This window comes from Pinus tabuliformis, chromosome X (assembly GCF_031772625.1).
Source record: "Pinus tabuliformis cultivar Carrire ecotype Pingquan chromosome X, CPIR1, whole genome shotgun sequence".
In the NCBI taxonomy this organism is placed as follows: domain Eukaryota; kingdom Viridiplantae; phylum Streptophyta; class Pinopsida; order Pinales; family Pinaceae; genus Pinus; species Pinus tabuliformis.
The window spans coordinates 210,506,537-210,528,843 of record NC_142308.1 but is presented as its reverse complement, the minus strand read 5'-3'; the positions used below and the strand labels follow the sequence as shown (position 1 = coordinate 210,528,843).

At 36.6% G+C, this 22,307-nt stretch overlaps 1 pseudogene; it reads left to right on the top strand.

Moving 5' to 3' along the window:
- Positions 1 to 15,197: 15,197 nt before the first annotated feature.
- LOC149139103 (uncharacterized) lies at positions 15,198 to 21,878 on the top strand (annotated as a pseudogene).
- Positions 21,879 to 22,307: the final 429 nt, after the last annotated feature.

The following is a 22,307-nucleotide window of genomic DNA, read 5'->3' as shown; positions in this document are numbered from 1 at the left end:
GCTTAATGATTTCATTAGGAGTGTCTTTGATCACTTTCCTGGTAATTTTTCAGTCCTTGTCATACCAAGGATTGGACGTTCTATTATTCTTCTTATACGAAGTTGCATTAAATAACATGCTAATGGTAGTGGAAAGGATAGTAGTGAAGTGGTAATAAATTTGACAAATGTTGTTATTATAAGTCAGGGATCCTAAATCCATTTTTAAATCCCTTAAGAAAAGGATGACATTACCTCTATTAAATCAAATGTGTCTTTTTCTTTCATTGGTCCCCTGCATGTGGGTGGTATGCATAACAAGATTGAGGGATGAAGATAAAGGTTTGTGGTCAGAGATAGGCTTGTACACATTAAGAAGCTCAAATTTTTTTATACGGTTGAGGATATGGGTGTCAGAAATCGCATAATTCAAAAAACTGTTACCCAATCCGTGGAAACAGGTCATATTACCGGTGGAAGGCCACTAGTTAATACCATTACAAATGATTAGGTCCTCAGAACTACAATGTTTTAGGATCTCAGTGCCGAAAAAGTTCTCGATTATGTCTTCAGACTTTCTCTTGAATCTATTAGAAATGTTACCATCTTCATCAAGCCACAAGGGGTTGGTTAGAGTTGTTACTTAACATAATAGCTTGGTTAGTAGCAGTTCTAGCATTAAGGTCCCCAAGAAAAAGGATATTACCTTAATTCCTTAGGTTGTAGATATCTTTTTCTAAGGCATTGAAAGGGAAATTATTATCCAAGTTGTTTTTCTTATAAGATGTAGAGTTGATAGGAGAGAAATAGCATACTGCAAGAAAGACCCTATTAGTGGAAGAATCAGAAACCTCGATCCAAATGTACTGATTGAAGGGGTCGATTTTATGAAGTCGGATGTGAGAGGAAATCATGTTCTTTATATAAAAGGATATAACGCCAAAAACCCTCCAGGAAGATTTCTTATTCCAAGCTAATGAAAGAGTGAATCCATCAGGTTGAGGTACCCTAGATTCGTCATGCTCCCAAGTTTCAACTAAAAGAATAAGATCAATATCACTCGGGATCCAAATTAACATAGGACCTTTACACCATGGAAAACCACAGAAATTCCAGAAGAGGATCTAGAGTGATCCTAATCCATATTTATCACTCAAATTTGGGACTCTATCTCTAATAATAGATTTCTTATTCCTAATGATTTCCCATTTTCCTTCTTTTCTTGCCTCCTTCACCTTTTGGACTTCTTTTCTAAGTTCAGATTGGTCTTCTGGAACAAGATCTTCATTTATAAAGATTCATGTTCCTTTTAGGCTTGGGGATTTCCTAATTATATCTAATGTATGGTCATTATAGATAAACTTTACATGGATTAGCCTATATTTATGCCCAAGTGTCTTTCCTACCCTTATTGCATCTATGAGATAAGCTGTTTGAATTTTGAGATTCTACTTTTAATTGTTCTTTTACTATTTCTAATGTGTCCTCATTATTTTTCTCTTCTATACCAACGATTATAAGGTGTAAGGTTCTTTTGTGGCGCTCATGGTTGAGTACAATTAGTTTATTAATTTCTTCTTTTATGGATTTAATATCTAATTTATTCTCCGTGTTATTTAGAGTTGAGCTACTATTTAGTTGTTCTTTTAGATTTTTAATCTTGTTTTTCAAGGTGTTATTTTCTTAAACCATTGATTGTTTACTATGTTCTATTTCTTGAATTCTACCTTTCATTCCTTGGAGTTTAGTCTCGAGTGTGATTATTTTATTTTCTAGTGATTTGTTGTTTTTGTCTAGCATTGTAGTTAATTCTAGTTTAAAATGGTTTTCTCTTTCCTCTCTTCGTCTTTCTAAATATTCAATGTAATCATAAAGACTCTCTAGGGTAATTCTACTTGGTCTCCCTTTGCTAGAGGGGGGCTTAGGCATGTGAGGGGAAGTACTCATAGTGTAAATAAGAAACAATTAACAAGATGATGGTAAGTGGGAACGTATCGACCTGTCATAGTTGTATTGAGTGTCACAGAACCAATGCGAGGTTGCACCGTAGAGGAGCCTCAATATTCGCTCTATCACTCATGTCTGATCTAAAAAACTAAATCTCAGCAACCCTCCTTGCTCAACTTCAGAAATTTGGACATCTCATGGAGATACTTCAGAAACCCTCGGGTATATAATAATAACACATATTTTAATGAGATTCTGCAGAGCCTCCACCACTAGGTATATGTTAATTGTCAAGAGCCTCAGAGAAGTACCACCACAAAGGTAATGAGAAGTGTTGACACCTAATCCTTGTGATTGGGTAAATATATGTAAATAGATAAAGAAGAAATATGAACAATCATCGGGAGATGAACTGTACAGTCTCTCCCTCATATATATAATGAAGACCTACCTGATGGAATATGACACACGAATCATTTTTTCCTTATGGAGTTACTGCTTGGCCTAACATGGTATCAGAGCTAGCTCCATTTTTTGCATCACTTTCTGCCATTGTAACTCCCTTCTACCATTTTTTTTGCAGTCTGTCCTCTGCTCCTCTCCTTTGACAGAAAATCTTTCCTGCAATGCATAATCCCTATGTCCCAAATCTCTACGTGAAAGGCGTGAAAAATTAAATGTTATTGCATTGAAGCCGAAGGAGCTGTCTGGTATATCTGCTGGTATTCTGTCAAGTTCATTGAGATATCAAGGTGAACGGTATGCCAACTCCTCTTTTTTAGACTATGAGTTGTGTCATTGGTAGCACTATGTTGTTAGCATGACTATGTGGTTGTTCATGGTTACACCGCCCATACTGCCCAACTCCGTTCCCATTCACGTTTTTTTTTTGGCATATTATCTGCGGGTTAATACAGTTCTAGTGTTAATACAGTTATAGTGTTAATACAGTTGTGGTTGTTAATACAACAGCTCCACTTAACCATACCACGCTTGCTCCCGCACTCATACACAGTGAACCACGCTTGCTCCCACGCTCATACTTCCTTGTTGTTTGTAATGTAATGTTCTGACAAGCTGCAACACAAATTTATAATAGCTAGATATTACCAGTGCCTTTCTTGTGCGTTATTTGAAGGATTGTGCCAAACCAGATTTGACAAATTCGTGTGAATAAGTCACCCTCGAGATAAATTTTACGTAACTCAGACCTTCTGTCGGTTATTCGAGGAGGATTTCATTGGATTGACCCGAAAATTATGTAAAGTCAAATTGAGAAGGGCTCTTCCTGTGTTTTGAAGCGATGTTGCTGGTGTTGTTCTGTAATGTTCAACCATAATATGTCCTGCTCCTCTGTTGGCGTATACCATATATATGAATGACTCCCGTATAATGAGGTATGAATCTTGTATTGTGCAATGGTATGATTCCCATATATGATTATTAAATGTGTGGAGCTTGACATTTGCACCATATAATACCTCTTCCATACCACTCCTCCATATAATACCTCCCACAATAACACCTTTGTCCAATTGCTACCATAATTTCGTTTTTCAGAATATTGCTACCACAGTGCATTTTTTTTAGCAAAAGTATTTTTCTATCAGCAAAAATAATTTTTTTACAGAATGCATTCAATCATATCCATGGTGGGAATAGTTCTCAGTGGCAAGGAGAACTATCCTGAATGGTCCCAGATGATAAAACACACCCTCATTTTCAATGAGTTGCAGAAAGGAGTGTGTGTCGGAGATGGAGACAATGAACCAGTACAGCCTACCTCAGACAAAGAGATCGTCATTTGGGAAAACAAGAACAACAAAGCTTATGCATTAATCATAGCATCTGTAAATGAAGAGGTCATTCGCCATATTTCGTCATATTCAAATTCCTTTGAAGCCTTACAAAAGCTGAAAGAACACTATGACTCACATTCTGCACTTGAAGTTGTTCAACTCATGATTAAACTCTTCACTCTTGAACTGAAAAATAATGATCCTCTTGCTCTTGCATCTGAAGTAAAGTCTATAATGCATGATATCAAATCCACTAAGGTTGAATTCGATATTCCTCTTATCGCTTTTCTCAAGGCACTTTATCCTACTTACTCCAATTATCTTGAGTCATTGCAAGCAAATGGAAATCTCGAAGATATAACCTTTGACTCTCTTGTGAAAAAGTTTGCTGAAAGAGAGAAAGCCTTTGTAAAGAAGATAGCCCCTGAATCTTCTGAAGAGGCTATGTGCCTTGCTCGTAAAGAAAAGCATCTTGCTCAATATTCTACAAGAGGAAGAGGTGGTCGAAGAGGAAGAGGAAGATATTTCAGAGGCAGGGGGGCAGAGATTCTCAAGGATAAAATGTAGATTTTCACTGCATACACTGCAAAAGAAATGGATCACATGATGCCTCTACATGCAAGCTACCATGGGACAAAATTGAACAGAAAAGAAACCAACAGAAAGGTAAAACTAATGATACAGACAAAGGTAAAGCACCTAAATCCACTCACTATGTTGTGGCACAATGTAACATTGCAGTAAATGAAGATTTATTTAATGCTTCACTTGCTTCCTGGAAAAATGATTGGTTGCTTGATTTAGGAGAAACTTGCCACATGACTCATAGAAAAGATTTTTTTGAAGATTTCACTGACAATGTTGATGTAGTATGCTTTGCAAACCAATCAAAAATCAAGCCATCAGGGCTTGGCACAATCAGGCTTAAACTGCCTGGTCTTCCAGACTTTCTTTTGCATCATGTTCTATATCTCCCACAGCTCAAGAGAAACTTGTTGTCCTTGGTCCACATCCGCCAGCGAGGTCACTCCATTCATATGTTTGATGGCAAGCTTGAGGTAAGAAAAGCATCTAACCACTCACTTGTCATGAGGGGAATAGAAGAAGAAAGCCTTCTCAAGCTGCAAGGAACCTCTGCTCGTGCACAACATTTCTCATACAATTCTCATCATGAAGAAGGTACACTTCCATCAAGTTTATTATGGCATTCTAGATTTGGACATTTGAACTATGATAGTCTCTGCTTGTTGAAGAAAAATGGTTGCTGGTTTGCCTACAATTCCTAGGAAACTTAAGCAATGTGATGCTTGCATTCTATGAAAGCATAGCAAACAGTCTTTTCATGATTAACATTCAAGAGCACATAGAAATATTGAACTCATTCATTCAGATTTATGTGGTCCAATGCCTGTTCCTTCTGCAAATGGAAATAAATATATTATGACATTTATTGATGACTACACCAGAATGTGTTGGGTTTATTTATTGAAGAACAAATCTGATGTTTTTCAAACATTCAAGAATTTTCATAAATGGATTGAAAATGATGCACAATCTCATATTGGGTCTATTCGCACTGATAATGGAAAAGAATACACATCAAATGAATTTGAAAACTATCTTCGCTAACATGGGATCAAACATCAAACAACTATGCCTTATAATCCCCAACAGAATGGTGTAGCTGAAAGAATGAATAGGACAATCTTAAATATGGTACGATCCATGCTCTTCTTCAAAAATGTAAAGATAATGTTTTGGGCTGATTCGGTTCTATGTGCTGCATATATAAATAATAGATGTCCATCTAATGCTATAAGAAACAAGACCCCATATGAAATGTGGTATGGATATGTTCCTTCGGTAAAGCATCTCAAGGTCTTTGGTTCCACCTATTATGCCTTGATACCAAAGGTACATAGAAACAAACTTGGTGCTAGAAGTCGTAAGTGTATCTTTCTGGGGTATTCAAACACCTCCAAAGCATACCGCCTCTATGATGAAGTAAATAAGAAGTTTGTTGTATCTAGAGATGCAATTTTTCTTGAATCATCCAAAACTGACAATGTTGTTGAGCGGCAAATGGATCGCTTGGATAGATTCGCAAAAGCAAAATAATTTCAAGAATTTGATAATCAGATTCCACATCTTGAAGGGGGGATTCCTATACTAGATCAACATGTGGAATCTTCTTCTGAAGAACACTCTCCCCCGCATGAAACTCCAACAATGGATGATGCTTTAAGTGATGTGATCGATAGAATTGGGAGACTCAATCTTGATTTAGTCCCAACTCAATCAACAGAGTAGCCTGGACCATCTGAAAAATTTCCCCCAAAGTGGCTGACAAAGACACTTGAAAGTGTTCATCCTGATGAGGTTGGAAAGACAGGAACTAGAAAGTCAAACCGGCAAATTAGAGGTGATGTGGATGACTCTAATTCACTTGTTGATATGGATGTTTCTTATGATTGTGAATTGAACTTGTCTACAGATTTCGAACCAACTTCCTTCAAAGAAGCTTCTTCTCATGATGAATGGAAAGAAGCAATGCAAAAAGAGTATGATGCCCTCATAAAGAACGACACTTGGAAGCTGGTTGATCCTCCATTAGGAACCAAACCAATTGGCTACAAGTGGGTCTACAAGAAAAAGTATAACATTGATGGCTCACTTGACAAGCACAAGGCTAGGCTTGTGGCAAAAGGTTTTGCACAGAAGGAAGGGGTTGATTATGAGGATACTTTTTCCCCCACAGTAAAATGGGCTACCATCCGGACACTCTTTGCACTAGCAGCTCAGAACGGTTGGAAAGTCCACCAAATGGATGTAAAAACTTCTTTCTTAAATGGAGATCTAAAGGAGAATGTTTTTATGTCCCAGCCTAAAGGATTTGCTGGGAAAGGACACGAACATAAAGTATGCAAACTGGTGAAGTCCTTGTATGGCCTCAAACAAGCACCGTGAGCTTGGTATGAAAAAATAACTGAGCATCTTCTGAAACTCAATTTAAAACATTATGATCTTGATGATGCAACTTTATTTGTCAAGAAAGTTGGCAAAACAGTTGTATATCTTGTGGTATATGTAGATGATCTTTTGATGGCAGGGAACAATGAAAGCTACATTGCATCCATAAATAAGGAATTGGGGAAAAGTTTTGAAATGACTGATTTAAGCTATGTTCATTACTATCTTGGCATTGAAGTAACCCAACATCCAAAGTCCATATTTATTTCTCAAAATAAATACAATGGAGATATGTTGAACAAGTTTGGCATGACAGAGTGCAATCCTCTTACTACTCCAATGGAACAAAACTTAAAGCTCACATCTATTGAAGGAAAAGAATTTGAGGATGCAACAAAGTATAGACAACTTGTAGGAAGTCTCAACTACCTAGCTACTACTAGACCAGACATTTCGTTTGTTGTTGGAATCCTCTCCAGGTTTATGCAAAAGCCTTGTGAGGGACATTGGTCTGCTGCAAAAAGAGTTCTAAGGTACTTGAAGGGATCTCAAGACTTTGGAATCAAGTATACACAGGTGGACAACTTCAGCTTGATTTGATACTCTGATTCAGACTTCGATGGAGACAAAGAAACTGGGGTATTTACTTCAGGATATGCTATGAGTCTTGGATTAGGAGCTGTCTCCTGGAGATCACGCAAACAATCAGTTCCAGCAGATTCCACAATACAAGTAGAATATGTGGCAACAACTGAAGCAACAAAATAAATTGTGCGGCTCAGGAAAATTATTAAAGATTTGCAGGTAAAACAAGTACAATCAACTCCACTCATGATTGACAATACCTCTACAATAAAGTTGGCCAAGAACCCAAAGCTCCATGATCAAATGAAGCACATCAATACTAAATATCATCTGATTCGACATCATGTTGAGGCCAAAACAATCCATCTCCTTCATTGTTCCACAAATGAACAAATTGCAGACATCTTCACCAAAGCGCTTGGAAGAGAAAAGCTTGAATGATTCAGAATGATGCTTGGACTCACCAACATCCCTTCAGATTAAGGGGGGGAATGTTGACACCTAATCCTTGTGATTGGGTAAATATATGTAAATAGATAAATAAGAAATATGAACAGTCATCGGGCGATGAATTGAACAGTCTCTCCCTCATGTATATAATGAAGACCTACCTGATAGAATATGACACACGAATCACTTTGCCTTATGGAGTTACTGCCTGGCCTGACAAGAAGTAGTTGTGTTGGACCGCAAAGGTAATGATTATCACCTCAGAGTACCAATATATATTTGACCGCAGAGATCAAATTCTTCTCACAATAGAGATTATTGGATCGAACAGATCAAAACATTAATTATAATCATACCAGACTGTAGAGATCATGAGACCGCGGTGATCAAAATAAATTGATTTTAATGTTGTAATAATAATAAGCTTATAAGTAATTATTGTATTGAAAAAATATATAATAATAAAATAAACTAATATTACTTTATTTTATTCCCTCATTGTTCTAACATATAAAAAAATTATGCAAACCATATTTATGATGGTTTAGGAACACAAATTTGATTCCTTGTATAATCAATTTCTGGAAAGATTCATAAATTCTGAATTATTCTTTATTCTTCAATCCACCTATATTGAACAAAAATTTCTATACTCCACAACTTGATATTACCTAATTTTAGTTAAGCACTTTTGGGCATTCTTTAATTTTTTTTATGGTATTATTAAATAGGCAAAAATATAACTAAAAAAATGAGAGGAAAAAAGCTAAACTAAATTTTACTAAGAAAGACAAAAGTCCATTTACATGTCTCTTTCATTGTCAAATATTCCGTCTTGCAATGTGAAAATAAAAACAAGAAGAGTTCAAAATAACCCCATGTACATATTCAAGAATCGTCAAAAGAAATACTGAAGACTTCATCTATTAGCTATAGGGTGTGCATTATCATCCACAAAGTTCAGGAAAAGAAACAACAAAAACATGGTATCGACCTGAATTCTGAGAGAAAAAAACTAGTATACCAACTACGGAAGAGAAATACTCCCCTCCTCCCTGACAATCCCTTGAGAAATGTATGCCTTAAACATGTAACCCTTGACATCTAGTAAACCCTTTTTAGACAGAGAATCTACCATCCCATTCGATTCTCGGTATATATGTTGTATGTCAAAACTCTGAAATGTTTGAATGAGGCCATCTGTGTGAACCTGCGAACCCCAGAGCTCTAGGGGATCAAATGTTGTTTTACCTGAAATTCCCTCTATGATGATCTTCGAATCCCCATATACATGAATTTGTTGGATCTTCATGTCATTTACGAAGTAAAGAAGGCCTCAAAGAGCCACCAACTCGACTTTGGTATTTGTACCATAGCCCCCAAACCAATGTACTTTATAAAAATAATTACTATTGATGTGTAAACATGCTCCGCAACCACATTTACCTTGTCGTGACACTCCATCGATAAACTCAACTAGAAATGTAATCTGAGGACACATATACCCCCCCGAGAGGGATTTATATTTTTCCTTCAGCAATTCCATATAATCAAGCCAAGCCTGTATTTTGGAAACAATTTTGTAGACATTATGAGGAATACCCCTAAAGATGTAGTGATTTCGAGACTTTTAGATATCCCATAAAATAAATAATGGGATGAAATGTTGAAAATGACATCCTTCCAAACCCTATCTCAGATATTGCTCGATTAAAGAAAATGTTCTATGAGATATTTTGAAGATAGAAAGTGTCAACGACCAAACTTGAAGTGTTTCTCTGCATGTAAGAAATAGATATACAATAGTTTCGAGATCAACACCACATAATGGACAACAACCTGAGCCCTGAAATCCCATTTTACACAAATTATCCCATGTCAATATCTTTTTCTTCCATGCTAGCTAGACAACAAAATAATTTTCAAAGGGACATGTATTTTCTATATAGCAGAAAACCACGACGATGTAATATTATCATGTGTAAGGTGCATAATGAGTTTGCAATTCTCTGCAACCACCATAGCCCCATTACGAAGAGTGTCCCCCCATGACAAGAAGCCACCCATTACATTCCTGTAGAGACCAACACCTTTGAGGGCTCAGACATAATTATTCCAATCTACAATGATATTCCCAGTCAATCCAAGTTGTGACGCCCCTTTCCATGTCAGGAGGATCCCATTCTAGTAGTTGATTGCCTGATCCAAATAAATAATTCCCCCTTTTTGAAGTGTTGCAATCATCTCATCACATATGGAAATGGATTTTGGAATGCCAATAATATTTTCATACCCGATAATCAACAGGTTACCTCTCCCAAATGTCCATTTCACCTGACGCAAAAACCAAAAGTTGATCTTTTGGAAACTGACACAAATGTTTGATCCCCTCTTGATACTAATCTCCTCCATCTTAATCTAGTATGTGTTATCCCTTAGTTTATGATATTTTGCTAAGATGATATGCCCCCATTATCCTCCACTGAAAAGTTCTCTCCATAGAGACTTCATTAACAAGGCCCAACCAAATAGTCGGGAATTCAATATCTCCTAGCCATCTAGATGCTTTGGTTTAGAGATAGAACTCAAAATTGTAAGATGATATTTTCATTCAAGAACTGCACCAAACAACAAGAAATGTGCCAAATGGCAACGGATTTCTGAGTTGATGTGGGTCGGGATAGCAAAAAGGTGCATCTAATAAATCTCAAGTTGTTGAAGGAAATATTGAATTAGGGTAAATCTCCCACCCAATGAGAGGCAGTGATTTTTCCAAACCTTAATCTCCTTATCAAATTTTGAAAAAAATCATGCCCAATCCTCCGAATGGTATCATGTCAGCTTCAGCCTAAAACCCAAGTAGATGAAGTCATCCTATAGGTGTTTCATGCCCACCCCAAATAAATCTGCAATGTAGATGATATCAAATTGATTACCATATGAGAATATAAGACCAGATTTATGGCCATTTGGAATGAGACTTGAAGCCTCACCAAAGCAATGTAATATATAGTGAACAACCTCCCGTTGTGCCTGAATGACCATCCCAAAGGGAAGGCTATCATCAAAAAAAAAAGTGTGATACACTCACCTGTAGCGCCATTTGAAGTCCCTCTAATGTTCCCAAGACCTTTGTCAAGTTTATCTTCCTTCTAAAATCGTCTAAGACCAATACAAAAAGAAGTGGGGATAATGAACGAAGACCTCTGCTTGCTCAAAAAAAATTAGTAGGAAAACCATTTACTAGGATAGTGAGCCAAACATTTGTCATGCATGTGATGATCCATTCCACATTCCATATCTCAAGCCCAATCTTCAGCAAAATGATTTTGAGAAGATTCCAGTCCACACAATCATATGCTCTCTACAAATCTATGTTCATCACCACCGCTTCCAACGTTTTTGTCTAGATGGAGTGGATGCACTCCTGAGCAATGGCAACAGTGTTATGTATAGATCTATTATTTAGAAACCCAAATTCGTACATGGAAATATGTATAGAGAGTGTGCCTTTTATCTGTTTAGCAATCGCCATTGAAATTAGCTTATATAATATTCCATAATGAGATCAGTCTAAGGTCTGAGAGGAGAGTTGACCTTTGGGACAAGGGCGATGAAGGTAGATTTAATAGAACCTGAAATAAACCTCTTGATCTATGATTCCTCAACCATATCCAATCATTCCCATCCCATAAGCTCAAAAAAATGTAGAAAGGGTTCCACGGTCCATCCATTAGGTCTCGGGCATTTGTCCTTAACAAAAGTTTTCAAGATGGATAGAATTTACTCCGAGGATACCGATGTATAGAGGGTCTCATTTGCTTTGTAATCAAACATCATTATGTATTCCTCTACACCCCATAGTTGATTTTCAATGAGGGTCTTACTGTTGGTTGTGTAGAGGCTCCGGAAAAAATTCACTGCCTCTCTTTGGATCTCCACACCATAATATCTATATGTCCCATCCACTCCCTTAATGCTCCAATTAGAGCTGATATTCTTTGATGGTGGGCGAATCGATGAAAAAAAATTGTATTGCGGTCACCCGCACCAATCCATATTGCTCAGATTTTTAGTCTCCATTTGTGCCCCTGTATCAACAAGATGTGCTTCCCTCTTCTTCCAAGAGCTTCAATCTATCAAAAGTGTGTTGGTAGGGTGGCCCCACTGAGAAACTCATACCGATGTTTTGAATTTCATCAACCAGAGCTTTCAGTTCCATGTATGGTCGAGCCTTCTTCTCCCTCTCTCATACACAAACCCTCTCCCATACCAAACCAGACTCTTTGGGAGAGTAAGTTTCTCATAAATATTGTCTATCGCCAAGCACCCATGCGACATCCGAGAGGAATTCCAAACTTCCGAAACCAATTTATTGAAGTCCTCATATTCCAACGAGGTCTTGTTGAATTTGAAAGGGACACTTTTCCGCACCCATTCCATACGCCATTGAAAAATAATAAAACTTATAAAAATCATTGTAAATATTAAGTAAATTAAATGTATCTCTTATCTAATATATATGGTTAAGAATAATTGAGAATTGAATAAATTAGAATTCTGTTAGAAATGCTTTTTTAGAGTTTGTTGAATTTTAGTACAAGTTATTGTTTTTTTCTATTTAGTTTTTTTGGGAATTTGTTATTCATTTCCCTGTAAATTATAACTCAATTTCACATAATGAATCAGAGTTTGTTTGTATTGTGAGAGATTTTGGTCTTGCTAAGTGTTGTGTTTCACTGAGTTTCTCTCCGATCGAGCGATAGAGGAGCTGATGGGAATATTAATTTATGAGTTCAAGTCACTGTCCCCCATTTGTATAAGATGCATTTAAAAAAGTGAGCCTCCCATGAAAGATCGAACCTGAAAGGTAGCCGCTTGTGCGTAGTAGAGAGTAGAGTCGTGCGGAAGAAAAGGACCACATGTTCGTTGTTGTTGAGAGGAGGAGCTGCTTTGGAAAGATCCTCCGTTAGGGTTGCAAGGATCCCGCATAGAAATAGAGCCATGAGCATGAAGATCGTGTAGATAAGGCAGAGACGAGTGAGTTATGTGTCTAAACGTGTTTGTATGCATTTGTAAAAGTGAAGAAAGAAAACAATGGCGCGTAGTTGGCATGGAGGAGCCCACCTGAAGGAAGAGATCCAGTGAAGGCTTTTGTAGTTCTTCTCTGTGAAGAGTTGTGTAGGAGCTGAGCAGCGCAGAGCTTAGGTGCACAATGATGAACTATATGGACGTTGTGGAAGATACTTGTAAAACCCCCTCCATTATTGTTAACCTGGGTTTTGTTGGATTACTCGTAACCATGCTCTTGTTTTTAACGGATCACCCTCAACCATGCCACCAAGAGCTCTCAGCCAGCACGGCTCAACTCAGCCACCAGGGTTCAACACAGCCATGAAGGCTCAACAATACCATCAAGGCACTCAATTCAGCCACGAAGGCTCTTCATGTTAAAATGATACCATGTTAAAATGAGATACCACTAGGGCACTCTAGCCACCATGGGCCATAAGCCTGCCACTAAGGCACTCCAGCCACTTTGGGCCACAAACCTATCACTAAGGCATTCTAGCCACTCTGGGCCAAGGGTTTTGTCGGCGAACCCTAAACCATGTTTACAGGAATCTTTGTCCCACTTCATGTGCTTTCTGGCTTACCACAAACTAACATTGGAAATACAAAATGGTTTTTAGATTATTACGAACTATATGGGGATACTCCAAGGCTTACATTTCACACTCCAACTCTGGATTTACCCGGTACATACATTACAACAACCACTACAAACATCCTAGACTTGCTTACTAATATATGTGACATATACTATGAGTTTGCCTTATTTCAACACACAATATTTTACCTTGTTTGTCGATCCATTGCTGCATCAACCAACTTCTCCTAAAATCATACTCAGCACTTTCATCTTGAATCTTTCTAACTTCAATTAGAAATTGCTAGAGTGATCAATTCTAACTAATTGCATTTACATAGTGAGTTGATCATGCTCAACATGTTTCACTTACAAACTTAAAAACAATTCAAGAACACTTACACTAGTATGCACGACAGTGACCTCCAATGGAGGTGGGAGGCGCAATACATACGATCAATCTTCCCATCATAGCAGAGAGGGTCCTTCTTTTTGAAGAGGGTTCTCAACTCGCTCTCTTGAATGCACTCCTCCCCCACACTGTGTATCAGCTGGAACTTCTCCTCCAAGCTAAGCTTTGTCCCCGAATTGTTCTTGCGCCCAAAGCTGGCAAACCACTCAGGGCCCCTGTGGAGTATGGTTGGCGAAACAGCCACTGTCTCCAAATTTTTAACTGTTGTTGGATAGCCATAAGGATTAGCATTGGTAGGAAACGGAGGTTTCAATTGAGGCTTGCCTAGTTTTCCCTCCAAGCTCTCAAGTAAACCAGTCTCTTCCCCACATATGTAAGCACCAGCTCCAAAGTTTATATGAACATCAAAATCATAACCTGAACCATAGGCATTTTTCCCTAAGAATCCTGCTACATATGCTTCATTGAGAGCATTTTGTAAGGCTTTCCTCTCATTTACATATTCCCCTCTAATGTAAATGTATGCAGCACTAGCATGCATACCGACACCTGCAATCAAGCATCCCTCAATAAGCTTGTGGGGATCATGTCTCATAGTCTCTCTATCTTTGCAGGTCCCCGGTTCACTCTCATCGGCATTCACAACAAGATATGATGGTCTTCCATCTGATACTTTTGGCATAAATGACCATTTTAAATCGGATGGAAATCCTGCACCTCCCAGGCCACGCAGACCTGATTTCTTTGCGGTGAATCCACAAAGAGACCATTTATCCAGGAAACAACACATCCACAGATCTTTCTTACTTGGTCACCAAAGCATGGCCCATACAACAGAGAAGCCATGGCATTCATGGAAACCCATCCAACGCCACCGGCTCGACCACGCTGCACCGTCGGCTCAACTGCTATCTTGCTTGATAAAATATTGCACAGCAAAATCTTTCGGTCTAGGCTACTTCAAGGACATAGGAAATGTGAAGGAATCGATCACACCACTGCTCACACTCCGATCCGCTCACACAGCCCACGTTAATAATCCACTGAGTATGGTCCACCTGAAGATCGACCTGCACAACAATAGAACCACATATCTGATCCATAGATCCATCGAACAGCCATAGATCTGATCCATAGGTCCACCAAAGAACCACAGATCTTGAAGCAAATCTTAGGGGTCGATCGCCACAACCACCGCTTCTCTTCTGGTGAAGTGCTCAAGCAATCCACTGATTACAGTCTCCCACTGAGCTTGAATGAGACTACTGTAAGCCAACGATTCACAGGAGATATCCTCGGACATGTGCTATCATCGATGGTCTTGCTACTTTCATGGATCTTCCAAATAACATGCAAAGGTGGACTTCTCCTGCAAAATTTCAAACAATGAAGCCGTGCCAAAAAAATGGCGTGGTGCGGTGGACCTCCTCCTCAAGTCACCATCTCAAATGGAGGTATGAATCCTTTATGATGGACAAACAAAAAAAACCATTTGCCCAACTCTTTATTTCCCTTAGCCCAGGAGGGGCTAGCCCTCAGGGCTCTGATACCATGATACCAAGATAAGCTTTGATATTGTCTATCATTCATTAATCAAATGTAATTACATATATACATGCACACACAATTAGTTGGTTGAGGAAATCTCTCAACCACACATTACACTAGGAAATAGATCCTAACTACTAGGAACAGACTCCTTACTTAGTAAGAATCGCAACTAGAGACAAGTAGGAATTAGATATTCCAATAGTGGAGAAATTGTGTAAGCCATGTAAAACAGTTACGTGAACTGAGTCGAGCCATGTAAACCTGGATGAAGTTAAAGGCATGCAATAGAGGTGTGCACTACATGAAGCCTATGGAGAGAACTTGACAAAGGCATGGAATATGGACACAATCTTGAAGTGTGGAGCCTGCATGAACGAGGAACCAGGAATAAGATGCAATTTTCAGATACTTTTTTCGTTAATTTAAAATTGCAGTGTTTCTTTTAGTGTGTCAAAATGGAAAACCTATTGGTTGAATCATATTTAAATAAGTCAATTAAGTTCGATGGAAAAACAATGTGAATTGGAAATTTAAGATGTACACACTAGTGGAAGGGGGAATTGGAAATTTAAGATGTACACACCAGTGAAGGGGAAGGCTATAATGTCTGGCCAATTATATCTGATGACGAAGTTAAGACAAAAGTCCCAGAAACTGCAACGCTCCTAATTTAGGATTCGGAGTGACCACAAATCAAGGAAAATGTAAATGTGCTCTTGAGAATGATAATAAATGACAATATCATTCATCCTATTAGAGATTGTAAAAGATCTAATGAGAAACATGGACAAGAAGGAAGGAGTTGTATGAGATGAAAAACACTTATTGAGTCTTGTTTTTAAAAGAGTAATCTTCTTTCAATTAAGATGAAAGGGAATGAAAACATCAATAATTTTATTTTTAGAATAAAATAAGGAAGAAAACATTTCAAGCACTAATTTAATTACTATTACATTGAATGGCATGTTGGATGAATATGAAATGTTCATTTTGGGTATTGCAGCTAGGGAGAAGTCACCCGCATTTCATGAATTAGTAGGTATTTTTATGGCAGGTTGGATGAATATGAAAGGTTCATTATGGGTATTGCAGCTGGGAAGAAGACGCCCACACATTTCATGAATTAGTAGGTATTTCTATGTAGGAGGAAGAAGGAAGAAAGAACCTTAATCTAATATCACAAAGTTCAGATTTCGTATTGATGGCAAAAGGGAAATAACCATTTAAAGAAAAATTGTATGAGAGAAATAAAGGGGGAAAGTCACATGCAAAGTAATGTCAATGAACGCCACCACCATCAAGAACAAATATCAAGAAAAATGATGCATGCTACTATTGTGCTAATATTGGTCATTTTGCTAAGGATTGTTTGTAAAGGAAATATGCTTAATTCAAACGTAGAAGGAATACATGAAACTTTTTTTATAACAGAGCCTTTGTAATTAATAATTCCAAAAATCTCAGGGTGTTTGCTTTTATGTTTCTTTATCAAATGAAAACGGTGATGTCAATGCTTTGTTAACTGATTTTTGTGTCTGACTTCATATGTCATGAAATATAGATTGGTTTGATATATTTCATGAAGGAACTTTTAGTGTTCATATCTATATGAGAGATGATGCATATCATGGAATTACATGTTATGGATATATATATTTCATGTTGTCTAATGGGATCAACTATAATGTTAATGGGAAAATCCTGGCATCGAATGTATGGATATCAAAATCATAATAATTTTATGTTACTCTAGAAAAAAAATGATGGATGGCGTTCCAATTCTTAAGAATGAGTATATCGAATTTGAGGGATGTGCATTAGATAAACAATATAGAGAAGAGTTTCATACACATGTGGATGAAAGGAAACAAAATATTATATAATTAATGTATATTTATATATGTGGTCTTATTGCAAAAAAATAAATCTTTGTGATCATATTATTTTCTTAATTTTTATTAATGATAGAACAAGATATATTTGGGCCTATTTTATATGGAAGAAAAGTGATGTATTTGAGTATTTTAAAGAATATAAGAATATGTTTGAAAAACAAATATGCTCGTACATCAAGATCTTTCGATCAAATCCAAGGGGAGAACACACATCATAACTCTTTATTAAATGTTGCAAAAACAATCAGATTCTATAAAATTATGGAATATCACATACCACTCAACAAAAGTGAGTGATTAAAAGGAAGAATAGAACATTGGTTGAATGTGCTTCGAGAATAGTAAAAGGTAAAGGTTTCTCTAATGGTTTTTGGGTTGAAGCCTTTAATTTTGTAGTCTTACCAAAACATTAGAGAATAAAACACCTTTTGAAACATCTTTTGGCTTTAAAAGATAAGTTAGACATTTGAGAATTTATAGGAACATGAAATTTTCACATATTCCCTAAGAAGATAGAATAAAGCTTCATACCATGGAAATCAAGTGTATTTTTTTCTTGGTTATTGTACAAATCAAAAATCATATAAATTGTTTGATCCCATCGTTCATAAAGTCTTCACAAGCGTAGATGTTTTAGTCCTTGAACATGTAGATGAAAAATGAAAAGATGATGGTCATGATGATGTATGGCATTTTCTTGAAGGAAATGATGAAAATGTTAAAAAAGAAGAAGTTTTTGAATAGGTTCATGATAAGCCTCAAGTTGCATGGACACCTCAAATAGTCAAAGTATGTTATGAAGAGATGGATAATGTCCACAGAGAAAAAGAGATGAAGGACCACCATAGAGAAATTTAGCACCAAGGAAATCAACATGACAAATTCAAACACCTACAAGGTATAAAACACTATACATCAACGACTCAAGTCATGAATGTAAACTAACCTTAAAATTTTGAAGAAGCTAAAGATCATAAAGAATGGATGAAAGTTATGAAAGAACGGTATAATTCTAATATAAAAAATTAAACATGGGAATTAAGAAAACTTCTAAAGAATAAAATCCCCATAAGTTCAATGTGGTTGTGCATGTTTAGATTTAATATTGATGGTATAAAAAACAAAGATAAGGCAAGATTGGTTGCAAACACTTACTCACAAAAATAAGGTATAGATTATAAGGATACCTTGGCGCCTATAATGAAAATGAAAACAACAAAAATAATGATAGCATTAGTTACTATATATAATTGGATGCTATATCAGTTAGATCTCAAATCGTCTTTTCTAAATGGAGAATTATAAGAGGTTTTTCTTGTGCAACCATAAACATTTGTAAAGCATAATCATGGACATCTTGTTTGCAGGCTAAAGAAATATTTATATGGACTTAATAGCCACCGAGGTCTTGGTATGTGAAAATAAACACCTTCTTCTTTCAACAGGGTTTTCTAAAAGGTAAAAGTGATTCCAATTTGTATATCAAGTCAGATAAAAATGAACAAAATGCTTTGATCTCTTTATATATTGATGATCTAATAATAATGAGGCATATGACTTAGTTGATTGAAGATATGAAAATATAGTTTTCATAGGCAATTCAGATGAAGGAGCTTTGACAATTGTACTATTTTTTAGGTCTCGAGGAATGGAGGGACAATGGTAAGAAGTTAATCAGACACATTAAATATATAAAGGATTTACTCAAGAGATTTAATATGACTGAATATAAGGCAATTTCTACTCCATTAGAACAAAATTTGAAGATCATATATTTCTTATTAAGTTTGTGTGCTTAGTCGACTCATGGCTAAGCTTCATAATAGTCATTAGCATGTTGCAAAGAAGGTCCTTCAATATTTCAAATGAACTATTGATCTTGGAATTCATATGCTAAGAACTTACTATTAAGTCCACAGGTCATTCTGATTCTAATTGGGTTGGAAATCTAGATGATAGAAAATCGACCTATGGATATGTGTTCAGTATAGGATGTGGAGTTGTATCGTGGAGAAATAAGAAACAACCAATTATTTCCTTGCCATCAACATGAGTTAAATACAAAACACTTTGCAATGTTACTTGTGATGTGATATTGCTTTAGTGGATCCTTGAAAATGTTGAACAAAAACAATGAGTACCTTTTCCCATCGAGTTTGATAAGAAAAGTTCCATCAAGTTTGATAACAAAAGTTCTATCAAATTAGAAAACAATCCAGTATATCATGCCAGCTCAAAACAGGTTAAGTCACAATGCCATTTCGTAAGAGAGAACATATAGACAAAATAAATTGACATGGTATATTGTAATAGAGATGAAAATGTATTTGGCATATAGGAGAGGCTAAATTTAGAATTCATAAAAGTAAATTGGATATTGTAGAATATTTATTTCTTAAATAATGAATGCTAAAAAGACACGATTAGAACTATGATTCTAAAGTTTTGATCCAATTTTTTGGACTTCATTTAATTACTTATTTCCTATAAATTATATTTCAATTTCACTTAATGAATCATAAACAATTTGATCTCATTAAAAATATATTTTTTTTCATTTCTTTATATTTTTATATAAATATAAAATTTTCAATAAAAACATTCAAAAATTATGATTATTTTATTCTTGTATTTAAATAAAATACAAAATAAAATAATTATAAAATTTTCCCTCATAAGTACATTGATAGGCATTTCCTCTGCGGGCTTTGGGTGAGCAGACACTGTTCACACCAACAAACAGGATTCTTTCATTTTTTTTGTCCTCCCTCCACTTAAAAATTTGCATATATCTTAAAGACTTGGAGCTCGTAGTGACATCTTCCTTAAGAAACCGAAGCTAAAATACGGCTATATCTAGTACTCTGCTATCTTTACTGGAGTTGATGACCTCCTCACCTACACCTCCATGCTCTGGAGAATTTCAGCCCTAGGGGTAGAGTCTCGAACTTGAGACGTCGACCTAAGAATCATGTCGCTTGAGTTGTACAACACCAAATGGGACACCAGCAGGTTCGATGCACCCCAAGGTTATTCTCGTGAAGCCCCTACTTATATGATGACCATCTATAGTGCGGGCATCATGGCATGAAATAGGAAGAGGGAGGGAAATAATTTAGTGTAATTTGAAGGTTGCCTCTAGCATTTCAGATTTCACCCTATGAGAGTTCACAAGAGAATGAGTTTTATCTAGGTGACCTTGGTGGACCGTCATATCAGAAGCATATTAAGTATGCGAGCACCATAAGTTCTTGATGGAGGTGCTTTTTCCAGTCAAGATAAATCTTAATTTCTATTTAATTTTCTTTAGCTAAAGTTTGACATAGGGTTTGGACATCTTCTTTGCATCAACGAGAGCACTTTGCAGAGATTCGAACTCCATCTTACTTTCTCCTTCTCGTATTTTCCCTTTTTTCTATAAAAATAAGAAATTCAATTCTATATGGGGAATTTGATCAAAATGTTGTGGGAAGAATAGAATCCCCCTGTGAATGCTTAAAAAGTTGGGTGGGGAGGTTGTGGCTGCTTTTAAAGTTTGTATGTATTTATTTTCTCTTTAACACCCATTGAAACTTATTTTTACCTGCTCATGTTTGAAAATGGGTAAGTTAGGCTATAAGACAAGGTTCTACTATTCTTAAATTAATTTAGATAAACTATAATGTTTCCCCTCACATAAGGTTTTATTATTCTTGTATATGTTCACATAGTTGGCACTCCTCAAAATATAACTGACTTGGATTGGGTTTGCAAGCTAGCTACTAATAACTAGATGGAGGGGATGGGATAGGGATATTACAGTTGTGTGGGTGCCCAACTCCAAATGGATGGTCCATCAAACATAGACATTTTGGTTTCCCACTAAAAAATGGAGGTAGGATTAATGGTAGCCAACTTGTCAACTTGAAATTTTGACTAGAAAAAATACGTACCACATTGACTTTGAACGAGGTGTGGTGGTGTGGAAGTAGTGTCGGGGATGCACTAAGATCGAACCCTAAAACTATTTTTCCAAGATGGAGAGGTTGAATAAGGCCTAAAAAATAATTACATTCCAAACAAAACCCAAATAATTTTTTGGGATTTAATAATAATAAATTATCAAAGTTAGTGGCCACCATTTTTAGGGATTGGCCAGACTCAGCCCCACCGGAAGAAAAGGAAAGGATAGAAGAGCCTGCTATCATGTTCTTACTGGCAGGTTTTCTAGCTATTTTCAATGCCTTCGGCTCGATGCTTTGTAGGACTGCATTGGCATGTGGAGGAGCGCCCTGCTAAATTCCTTCTCCGCCATTGATAGCCAACTAAATTATTTTACCATTCCAACTCCCACGACACAATTCAAGGAAGGAGAAGAAGAAGGGGATGGATATGGAGGGGAAGCTTTGGTCATTGAATATCTAAAAACATGACCCAATGACATGAACTCTCTTAAGATTTTGTTGTATACCATGATGATGAAGTGCAATGTACATGGCATTGTTGAAACCCTTGACAAAATGAGGTTAGTGAAACCATATGAGATAGAGTGTAAATTGCTGAAGGTGTAGGCACATTATTATCTTAGAGACATGAAGGAATCTTGTCATACTTATGAACGCATTTTGAAATTCTCTCCCTTCTCCCTCGGGGCTCTGTAGGTACATTGTACTTTTATCACTCCATGCCACCTAACTTTTCTTCTGAATGAATTTTGAATTTGAAACATGGTCAAAATCCACCAGGAACTCATTTTGCAAGTTCTATTCTTGCTGAGATTTGAACCTAGATTCATTGGTATAAGTTTAATGTGCTTACATTTCTGTCTTCCCTTTACAAAACTCGGTCCCTTTGTAGAAGATTAATAGTTTCATATTTATTTTCCTTCCCTTTCTTACTCAGAAGAGTGACATGGGGATTGACTTTTAGAAAACCTTTGACAACATCACCCCTATATTTGAACTTGCTAGAAGGGGCACATCATTAACTAGCTTGTGATTTTCTATTGGATGTTGCACTTGTGCTTTTCTACTGGATGCTCCACAAGTACTATATATGAGGATTTCCCATCATTTTGACTATAAAAAATC